The sequence below is a fragment of the Danio aesculapii genome, chromosome 11, assembly GCF_903798145.1.
Source record: "Danio aesculapii chromosome 11, fDanAes4.1, whole genome shotgun sequence".
In the NCBI taxonomy this organism is placed as follows: Eukaryota; Metazoa; Chordata; class Actinopteri; order Cypriniformes; family Danionidae; genus Danio; species Danio aesculapii.
Window position 1 is genome coordinate 215,001 of NC_079445.1, and position 10,805 is coordinate 225,805.

At 45.0% G+C, this 10,805-nt stretch overlaps 1 pseudogene; it reads left to right on the forward strand.

The window, feature by feature from the left end:
* The first annotated feature begins 449 nt into the window (after window positions 1-449).
* LOC130237490 (tRNA (guanine-N(7)-)-methyltransferase-like) lies at window positions 450-9,128 on the forward strand (annotated as a pseudogene).
* The last annotated feature ends 1,677 nt before the right edge of the window (window positions 9,129-10,805 follow it).

Sequence of the window (10,805 nt, forward strand, 5' to 3'; positions counted from 1 at the left end):
AAAAATTATTTTCTGTTTTTTATTCAGAAGAGAAGAAATATGCATAAATGAGGATTAATCTGTAAAGAACAGAAGTGGGAATGAAACAATATGAGCTAGTTGTACATAAGATAATGAAACAAATAACAATCGCAAAAAGACATGACGACAAAAGTAAATAGAGTAAAAGAAAGGGAGTAGTAGTATGAGTTATTAATAGCGATAAACTACCCTGACATGACTTTAAACTCTTCCTCATTTGTTCTGTTCATGTAGTAATTATACAGAGGTAAACACAATTATAATGTCAAACTGTTTCCAGATTCTGTGGACATGTTTCACTGCGCAAATATTGAGCTTTAGCGTCGTGTTGGTGTTTTAGTTTGTGTTGTTTCACTGTCTGTCCAGCAGAGGGCGCGCACACTGCAGCCGCCGCAGAAGAAGAAATACAACAACAGAAGAAGAAGAGAAAGCACACGTGAAACTAGAGAGTGAAGTCAACAATAGTTTTTCTAATAACACCGAGAGTGTGTGTGTGTGTGTGTGTGAGTGAGCGAAGCAGTCGCGATGAGTGTGGTATGCCGCAGAAGCGCTACTACCGGCAGAGAGCCCACTCAAACCCCATGGCGGACCACACCTTCCAGTAGTAAGTGTGTGCGTGCGCGTGTGTGTGTGACAGAGAGAGTGAGTGAGTGTCTGTCTGTCTATAGTACTGTATTGTGTGTGTGTGCGCATGTTTGTGTGTGTGTGTGTGTGTGTTGTGTGTTGTGTGTGTGTGTGTGTGTGGTGTGTGTGTGTGAGTGCGTGAGTCTGTATGTGGCTGGTCTGTGTGTGTTCCCCTCACTTATCTTTGTTTGTGTGTGTGTGTGTTGTCAGTCCGGTGTGTCCAGAGCAGATGGAATGGTCTCCGCTGTACCCACAGTATTTCCCTCAGCAGGAGGGGGCTGGAGGAGCGCAGGTGGAGTTTTGCAGACATCGGCTGTGGATATGGAGGACTGCTGGGTATACACGCACACACACACACACACACACACACACACACACATCAGAAATACTGCCGGTGGCTGCCAACTTAAAGAGCTGGCGTTAGAGTTCATTCATTCAGTTTCCTTCAGCTTAGTCCGTTATTCATCAGGGGTCACCACAGCTGAATGAACCACCAACTATTCCAGCATATGTGTTACCACAGCGGATGCCCTTCCAGCCGCAACCCAGTACTGGAAACACCCATACACACTCATTCACACACACACACTCATACACCACAGCCAGTTTAGTTGATCAATTCCCCTATAGCGCATGTGTTTGGACCGTGGGGGAAACCGGAGCACCCGGAGGAAACCCACACCAACACGGGGAGAACATGCAAACTCCACACAGAAACACCAACTGACCCAGCCGGACTCGAACCAGCAACCTCTGGCTGTGAGGTGACAGTGCTAACCACTGCGCCACCGTGCTGCCCCAGCTTTAGAGTTAACCATATGAATTCTGGATGAAGAATCAGCAAGTGTCAGAGTAATGCAGACGTCAGATGATCTCTGCTGATTATTCATATAAAGACGGCCACATCACAGCTCCAGGAGCCTGCTGCTTAATAAACTGGCCACTTTTCTTTATATATATATTTATATATATATGTTTATTAGTTAAAATATCACGTTTGAGCTGTCTTTTAATCTGAGCAGGCGTTTAGGAGTGAGGTGTGTGCCTCTGTGCGTATGTTTGATGAATATGATCAGTGTGATGTTTGATCATGCTGTATCTGTGTGTCTGACGCTGATTTACAGTGTGTGTTTTAGCAGACTCCTGATCATTTACTGTGTAGTCCAGGGGAGGTTTGGATGATCAGTGTGTAGTTGGTTGTTGCAGTAATCCTGGAGCAGACAGAGGGCGACATTCACCAGCATCTGATGACCTGCAGCATCTCCATCGTCCTGCAACCCTCTTAAAGAGACAGGACACCGTCTACATTAGGTCAAACACAAACCCATTCATTTTCTTTCAGCTTAGTCCCTTTATTAATCAGGGGGCTCCACAGCGGAATGAACCGACAACTATTCCAGCATATGTTTTACACAGCGGATGCCCTTCTAGCTGCAACACAGTACTGGGAAACATTCATACACACTCATTCACACACACACTCGTACACTACGGCCAGTTTAGTTGATCAATTCCCCTATAGCGCATGTGTTTGGACTGTGGGGGAAACCGGAGCACCCGGAGGAAACCACACCAACACGGGAGAACAGTGCAAACTCCACACAGAAACACCAACTGACCCAGCCGGGACTCGAACCAGAGACCTTCTTACTCTGAGGTGACAGCGCTACCCACATGCGCCACCCCTCAAACACAAACCACCCGTTGAACACAAAGGAAGAAATACTGAAGAATGCTGGATGAACACAGCCATTGTCTTCAGTTGTATTTTGGTTCCTACTATAGATGTGAATGGTTACCGGTTTCCAACATTCTTCGAATTATCTTCTTTCAGAAAAAGTAAAAGGTTCTTAAAGCTTTGCAACTCTGTGAAAGTAAGTAAATGTTTATTTTAGGGTGAACTGTACCTTTAACATTACAATGGAAACTGAAAGACAGCAAAACATACATTGAAAAGTACACCCAGATAGAGAAACTACGAAAAGCAGACATATACATATATATATATTGAGAGAGAGCACAATGAAAAACAAACACACACATATATATATATAGATATGAATGAATTTCTGTGTCTACCCACAAGATGGCGTCTAAAGCACAATCCTATCAGTGTGTGATTAAAAATAAAATATGATTTAATTAAAGTAACTTTTGCACATGTTGAAACGAGAAGTTGAAAAAATCAATGCCCTCAGTAGTGCTCCAATTCACTCACTCGCTTCAGTCACTCCTTTAAATGGACTACCATAGGGGATAGTGAATAAGGGTATAGGGCTGATTTCAGATACAGCATTAGTCTCCTGCAGACTTGTACCCAATAGGCTTTAAAGCTGTTCCTATTCCCCCTTCTCAAAGCTGTGAGATCAGTGTTTGGCGTCTCCAGAGCGTGTCTGTAGAGTTTCAGCTGTAAACACTCATCAGATCATTCATTAACCCTGCTGAATATGACCATTTCACACTGTGAGGACTGTGAAGCTGTTTGTAGCCTGTGCCTTTAAATGCAAATGAGCTGGTTCTGTCCCCGCCCACCGTTCCCACATGTGTGTTTTTCCTGTGTTACGTCAGATAAACAGCAGTCAGTGACAGAGACAGACACAGATGAAGCAGAGATCTGGTTTATGAGTCAGACAGTATGCGTATTAGATGTGTGTGTGCTGGAGTGGACATGTTTATACGCGGTACTATGGAGACATGTTAATATGCACCTGTCAATCAATTCAGTGGGTGGGGAAAACCTCACTCCTACATCCAGTGCTTAAGTAGTAAATTACGAGGTTCTGGAACATATCGGGGTAACGGATCCGGTGTGTTACCAGAGGAGGGTGAGGTGTCGCGGACGAAAGTGAAGAGCGGGGGAGGGGTGTTGGTGGTGTTGCATAAGAAAGTGAACAGCGGGGGGGTGATAGGGGTTGGTTGTCGTGAACGAAATTGGTGAGCGGGGGGTGAGGTGGGGGTTGGCTGTCACGGATGGAAGTGGTTAGGGGGGGGGGCGTGTTCGGTGTCTCGCAAGCGAAAGTGATGAGCGGGGGGTTTGTGTGGGGGTTGGGTGTCGCAAACAAAAGTGATGAGCAGGGGAATGAGGGGGGTGAGGTAAAATGAGAAGGGGGATCAGTAAAATGATGTGCTGGATCAGATTTCAGAGGTGCTGGATCCGGCTTGTTCCGGCACAAATAACCCTGCCTACATCACTCTGCAGTCGGCCTCAGAATCACTGAGATTCTGATCCTATTTTAACATCAGGATCATCATGTTGTGTTCTGTCCCTGCAGTATGACGCTGGACACACTACACTACACACACTTCTGTACACACAGCTCACGATAGACCTCCTCTGGTGTTTCTGATGATCTCCTCTGTTTCTCTGCAGTCCAGCTCTCGCAGCTCTTCCCTCAGCAGCTGATTCTGGGTCTGGAGATCCGGGTTAAAGTGTCTGATTATGTGCAGGACCGCATTCGCTCTCTGAGAGTGGCAGAACCGGCCGTACCAGAACATCGCCTGCCTGCGCAGCAACGCCATGAAGTACCTGCCCAACTTCTTCAGGAAGGGCCAGGTGTGTGTTATTTACTCCTCATGTCCAGAACACAGAGATTAGATGCTTAGAGATGGGGTGTAATGATAAGCTGGAGCCACACACGGCCACAGTACAGTTAACGCTATTGAAGTGATTCAGTTGGGTTCACAGTATTAGAGGTACATGTTCAGTTCATTTAATGCTATTGAAGCCTCAGTATGGGTTAATGCCTTTAAAGGTATTGGAGCCGCAGTACAGCTTAGTTCAGTTTGTTTAACCATATTAATGCCTCTATATAGTTCAGTTCATTAACACTATTGAGCTACAGTACGGTTCAGTTCGTTTATTAAAGGCACGGTGCGATTCAGTTCAGTTAATGGTATTGAAGCCTCTATATCTGTGCTTCTCAACTGGTTTCTCCATGGGGGCCCATATTTTTACATGGTCATCAAGCCGCGACCCAAATGTTAGGAACTATAATATAATTTTAGGAACTATAATTAATTTGTATTTGTTTATTAACATACACAAGTAGTGACAGATAATCATAGGAAAATCACCAAGACTTACAAATAAACAATATTTTATTGCTGTCATTTAACTAAATGTTGTGGTCTTTGACAATAGTGCACAGGTTTGGTCCTGGCATGTTTGGTTTCTGAACGTTGTTTTGATTTAGGTTTCATGCTCTTGTTGTGAGAGCACCTCACTACATATGACACACTGAGCAGTCTTACGCCTTTTTTGTGGTCAATATATGTAAATCCATACTTTACATATTCGGGGTCGTACTTGTGTGTAAATTTCACATGTCAAACGGTACGGTTGTCGCGCACAGCATTTCAAAATAAAGTCCGGTATAAGCAAAATAAGGTACATATTAAACATTTGTTGTTTTTTTGACCACACAACTCCGCGACCCACTGAAAATGTCCCCGCGACCCACCAGTTGAGAAGCACTGCCCTATATGGCTCACTGTATTGGAGCCACGTATGGTTCAGTTCATTAAAGTCTGCATGAACCAGAAGATATGACTCTATTTTTTTCATACTGTGACGCAGTTCCTAGAATATTGAATAAGAAAACAGTGGGGCGTGGCTTGTGTTTTACTGCGAGCTGATTGGGTGTAGTAAAGTAGGCGTTTCAATTCTAAAAGCTGGAGAAAGAGTTTGGGGGAGATGTTATTACAACCTAACAGACTCCTCCTCCTGCTCACCATTTCTGTTTGTTGACAAAACTGACAGCTGGAGGGGGCGTGGTTAAGTATGTTAGCCACACCCACTACCTCAGACACACCTAATCTGAGAATTGAACTGAAAACAAACAGGAAGTGCATTTGCAGATTACATTAAAGATCACAAAGGCAAAACTATTGTGGTTTTCTCTTATGACCTGCACAGATGACTGTTCACCACAGAACCAGCAATGTGAGTGAATTAAATCATACGGTTAGTTAGATTTCATGGGGGCTTAAATGTAGAGGAGCCACAGTAGAGTTTCTGTTCATTATACGCTGTTAAAGCCGCAGTACGGTTAGTTAGTCTTTCCTGAGTGCTTAAAGTGTATAGATTACTTAAACTCGAACTATCCAGCTTTAGACATGTTCTAATGAATGTGCTCATTAATTAAATAGTATAACACACTGATTACTGCTCATTTTTCTGGCTTTAAGATGATTCCTATGATTATCAGCATGTTAAAGACTGTAAAAGCTTGAACTGTGGTCCTGTAGAGATTAAAGATTGATCAATGAGGACAGTAGATGGCTGCAGCGTGTGTCTCTGTGGTCTACAGTTGTCCTTCCTCTCGGTTGGTTTAGTGTGTGAGCGGATCATCTGTGTAAGGTGACTGCGCAGCGAGACGCACAGAGCTACAGCAGAGCCAAACCTGAACATGTCAGAGTCTCGGGTGTAAATATCCACCGCCACACCTGAGCAGGAGACTCCACGAGCTCTCGACTCCGCGGGGCTTTTGGCACGCGCTCACCGAAAGCAAACACACACACACACACACCACACACACACACACACCCACACACACACACACACACACACACACACACAGAGTTTCTTCTTTCTTGGCTGAAGCTGTAATTAAAGCGCAGTGGTGTTTTCCAGCGCCGGGGGCCGCTGCTCCCACTAATTATCCTCAGCTCGTCTGTCTTCATTTATTGGGCTAATAAAAGCAGCGTGCAGACTGATTGTTAATATAGCAGCTGATCTGTGTGTGTGTGGTGTGTGTGTGTGTGTGTGTGTGTGCTCAGTGTCAGATGGTGTGTGTGTGTGTGTGTGTGTGTGTGCTGGTGGTCTGTGCTGTAATAAACGCTCCTGAAGGGGGATTTCCAGATCTGCAGGTTTGACCACGTCTGAAGAAGAGCACCACACACACACTCATATCAGCTGACACACACCACACACACACACTCATATCAGCTGACACACACACACACACACCACACACCACACCACAAATTATACACACAAAAACATGATACACACATGCACATCAGTTGACACACTAACACACATACTCACACACACACACAGACCCAAAATAACACGTACACACACACAAACACACACATATACAGACATGCTGATCCAAACTGAGTGACAGAAATGGAGACACACACACACACACTCTGACACACATTGATAAACACACATATATATAGATATAGATATACTGTGTGTGTGTGTGTGTGTGTGTGTGTTGTTTTGATTTGTCGCTAGTGTGATTTTTTCACATCGTCTGGTAGAGCTGTACTGCATGATTTCAGTGTGTACATGACTTTTCTCCATCTTGTGTGTGAGTGGTTTGTTTGGTTTGTTTGTTTGTTTCTCTGCAGCTCAGTAAGATGTTCTTCCTCTTTCCGGATCCTCACTTCAAGAAAACCAAACACAAGTGGCGCATCATCAGCCCCACGCTGCTGGCCGAGTACGCATACACACTACGCGTTGGGGTGAGAGCACTTTAACACACACACACACACACCACACACCAATGCATGATGGTAAAGTGTGTGTGTTTTAATTGTTTGCACATTTTGCCCAAGTGTCTGTCCTAAATTAACCCTCAACACTAAGATCAGCTATGTGTGTGTGCTAGCGTGCGTGTGTGTGTGGGTTAGTTGTGGTGTGCGTGCGTGTGTGTGTGCAGTAGAGATGAAGTTGCTCCTGTAGTTCTGAGAAGTTGCTGTTCTGCTGACTCTATCTGACAGACAGAAGTGAAGAGTAAACTACACACACACACACACACACACACACACACACACACTGATAAGCAGTGTTTGCTCTCCTGCTGCTCTCGTTCTTAGTCAGGGAAATCTGGTGCAGTTCAGAGTATTTCAGGAAACATCCTCATGCAGATCTGTGTGTGTGTGTGTGTGCGTGTGTGTGTGTGTGTGTGTGTGTGTGTGTGTGCGTGTGTGTGTGTGTGTGTGTGGTGTGTGTGTGGTGTGTCAGAGAGAGAGAGAGAGAGAGAAAGTGTGTGCATGTATCTTTGTGTGTAAGTCCATATCCTGTGTGTGTGTGCACATCCTGTAAGTTTGTACATTAGTGTGTGTGTGTGTGTGTGTGTGTATGTGTGTGTGTACTGTTAGAGTGTGTTGGCGTCAGATCACGTTCATTCATGCATTTCTGATGTGAACTCTCACAGAATTAACCTGAGGCTGCTAATAATTAAATGATGGTGTGTGTGTGTGTGTGTGTGTGTGTGTGTGTGTGTGTATGCGTGTGTGCGTGTGTGCGTGCGTGCGTGTGTGTGTATGTGTGTGTGTGTGTTTGCTCTGTCTAGGGTTTGGTTTACACAACACTGATGTGGAAGAGGTGCAACGAGTGGATCGTCCAACACTTCAGTGATCATCCTCTCTTCAGCAGAGTCACGGAGGAGCAGCTGGTGCGTGTGTGTGTGTGTGTGTGTGCGTGTGTGTGTGTGCGTGTGTGTGTGTGTGCGTGTGTGTGTGTGTGTGTGTGTGTGCGTGTGTGTGTGTGTGTTCATCTGACTTTACCCTCAGGCACTTTAGTTCCTGAGCATAACCGCTGTGTTAAGCGGCTGAGAGTGTGTAAAGCTGTCTTCTACAGCGCTTCAGCATCCTCCATGTTTGATCAGTCCACCTGCTTCTACATCCTCAATACACTACTGTATGTCTGCAGATAAACCGCTCGTGTGTGTGTGTGTGTGTGTGTGTCAGAAGAGTGTGTGAGCTTTAGGACGCACCGTACTTCCTCATTAACCTGACCGGTCTGTTAATTACAGCGCCTGTAAATATCTGTCATGTGAATCTCCTGCTGTACTGACGCTGGTCCATCTGCCATTCAGGAGTCTTGATGTGGAGAAAGCTCCTCAGGTGTTTGCTGAATTCAGAAGTGATTGGCCATCTCGATATGATCTCATCGTGTTGCAGATTAACTCTAGTGCTGATCATGTGAAAGAGCTTTTCATTGGCTGAACCGCTCTGACATCATCACTGACATCTCTCCAGTTAACCCTCTCACTCTCACACATCCGCCATGTTTGTAGTTTTAAAGCACTATGTATTGTGAGTAACATTAGCTGTTAGCATTAGCACAGATCTGCTTGTTTCAGCACAGCATGATTTGGGACACGCTGATTTTAATTTTTGTGAACCTGTGAATTGAGACGGAGCCGCAGCAGATAAGCTCTCTCATGTGTTCACTATTATTCTACATTTCATTTTAAAAACAGATTTAATTGAGCGATAAACCTCATGTGAGGACTTTATTAAAGCCGTTTCTGCTTTGTTGCTGATTGTGTTGTCGTCGCAGGCTGATGACATCATCATCGGTCACCTGGGAAACCTGCACAGAGGAGGGAAAGAAGGTCCAGAGAAACGGAGGGAGGAACTTCCTGGCAGTATTCCGCAGAGTGGAGGATCCACAGACGTGAAGCTCTCGCCTTCATTATATCAGCATTAGCTCTACAAATAAACTCAGTTTTTAATGTTTACTGCACATTAAACTTTTATTGTGTGGTGTGTGTGTTGTGTGTGTGTGTGTGTGTGTGTGTGTGGTGTGGTTTGTGTGTGTGTGTGTCTGCTGCAGTTTACTGAAGGGCTAATAACAAAGTTTCTGAAGTCCCACTTTATTAGGTACATCTGCTTGTTAACTCAAATGTCTAATCAGCCAATCAGATGGCAGCAGCTCACTGCATGTAGGCATGTAGACATGGTCAAGAGGATCTGCTGCAGGTCAAACTGAGCATCAGAATGGGGAAGAAAGGGGATTTAAGAGACGCTGAACGTGGCATGGTTGTTGGTGTCAGACGGGCTGCTCTGAGTATTTCAGAAACTGCTGATCTACTGGGATTTTCACGCACAACCATCTCTAGGTTTACAGAGAATGTCCGACAAAGAGGAAATATCCAGTGAGCGGCAGTTCTGTGGGCGCAAATGCCTTGTTGATGCCAGAGGTCAGAGGAGAATGGCCAGACTGGTTCCAGCTGATAGAAAGGCAACAGTAACTCAAATAAGCACTCGTTACAACCGAGGTCTGCAGAAGAGCATCTCTGAACACACAACACGTCCAACCTTGAGGCGGATGGGCTACAGCAGCAGAAGACCACACCGGGTGCCGCTCCTGTCAGCTAAGAACAGGAAACTGAGGCTACAATTCACACAGGCTCACCAAAACTGGACAATAGAAGATTGGAGAAACGTTGCCTGGTCTGATGAGTCTCCATTTCTGCTGACACATTCAGATGCTCGGCTCAGAGTTTAACATGAAAGCATGGATCCATCCTGCCTTGTATCAGCGGTTCAGGCTGCTGGTGGTGGTGTAATGGTGTGGGGGAGATTTTCTTTGGGTCCATTAGTACCAATTGAGCATGGTGTCAACACCACAGCCTACCTGAGTATTGTTCTGACCATGTCCATCCCTTTATGAGCACAGTGTCTCCATCTTCTGATGGCTACTTCCAGCAGGATAACGCACCATGTCATAAAGCTCCAATCATCTCAGACTGGTTTCTTGAACATGACAATGAGTTCACTGTACTCAAATGGCCTCCACAGTCCCCAGAGCTCAATCCAATAGAGCAGCTTTGGGATGTGGTGGAACAGGAGATTGGCATCATGGATGTGCAGCCGACAAATCTGCAGCAACTGTGTGATGCTATCATGTCAATATGGAGCAAAATCTCTGAGGAATATTTCCAGTAGCTTGTTGAATCTCTGACATGGAGGATTGAGGCAGTTCTGAAGGCTAAAAATGTTACGGCTGGTCTATGTTTGATTGCCAGTAGGAGTCAGAAATGTTTTCATATACTGTTAATAATTATGCTAACTTAAAAACACAACTCAATGGAACCTAAAGAGACATTTAAACCAACATCCAGACTTCATTACAATTGGACTGCACAATTGACCAATGCAGCTTTGATGTAGATTAGAGTCTGATGAGCGCTGCACATTAGCATAAAGACAGACATGCGTGTGCCTCCCAGACTCTGACTGAAGCACACACATGTACATGATCAATAACAGAGCAAATATTTGCAGATGTAATCCATCCTGAGCTCAAACACACATGCAGACATCAGTCGCTCAATGCTGGGGTCAGTGGACGCTTCAGCAGTGTGTGTGTGTGTTCAGGAGAAACTGCACTGAAGCCCACAGTGAGCAAACCT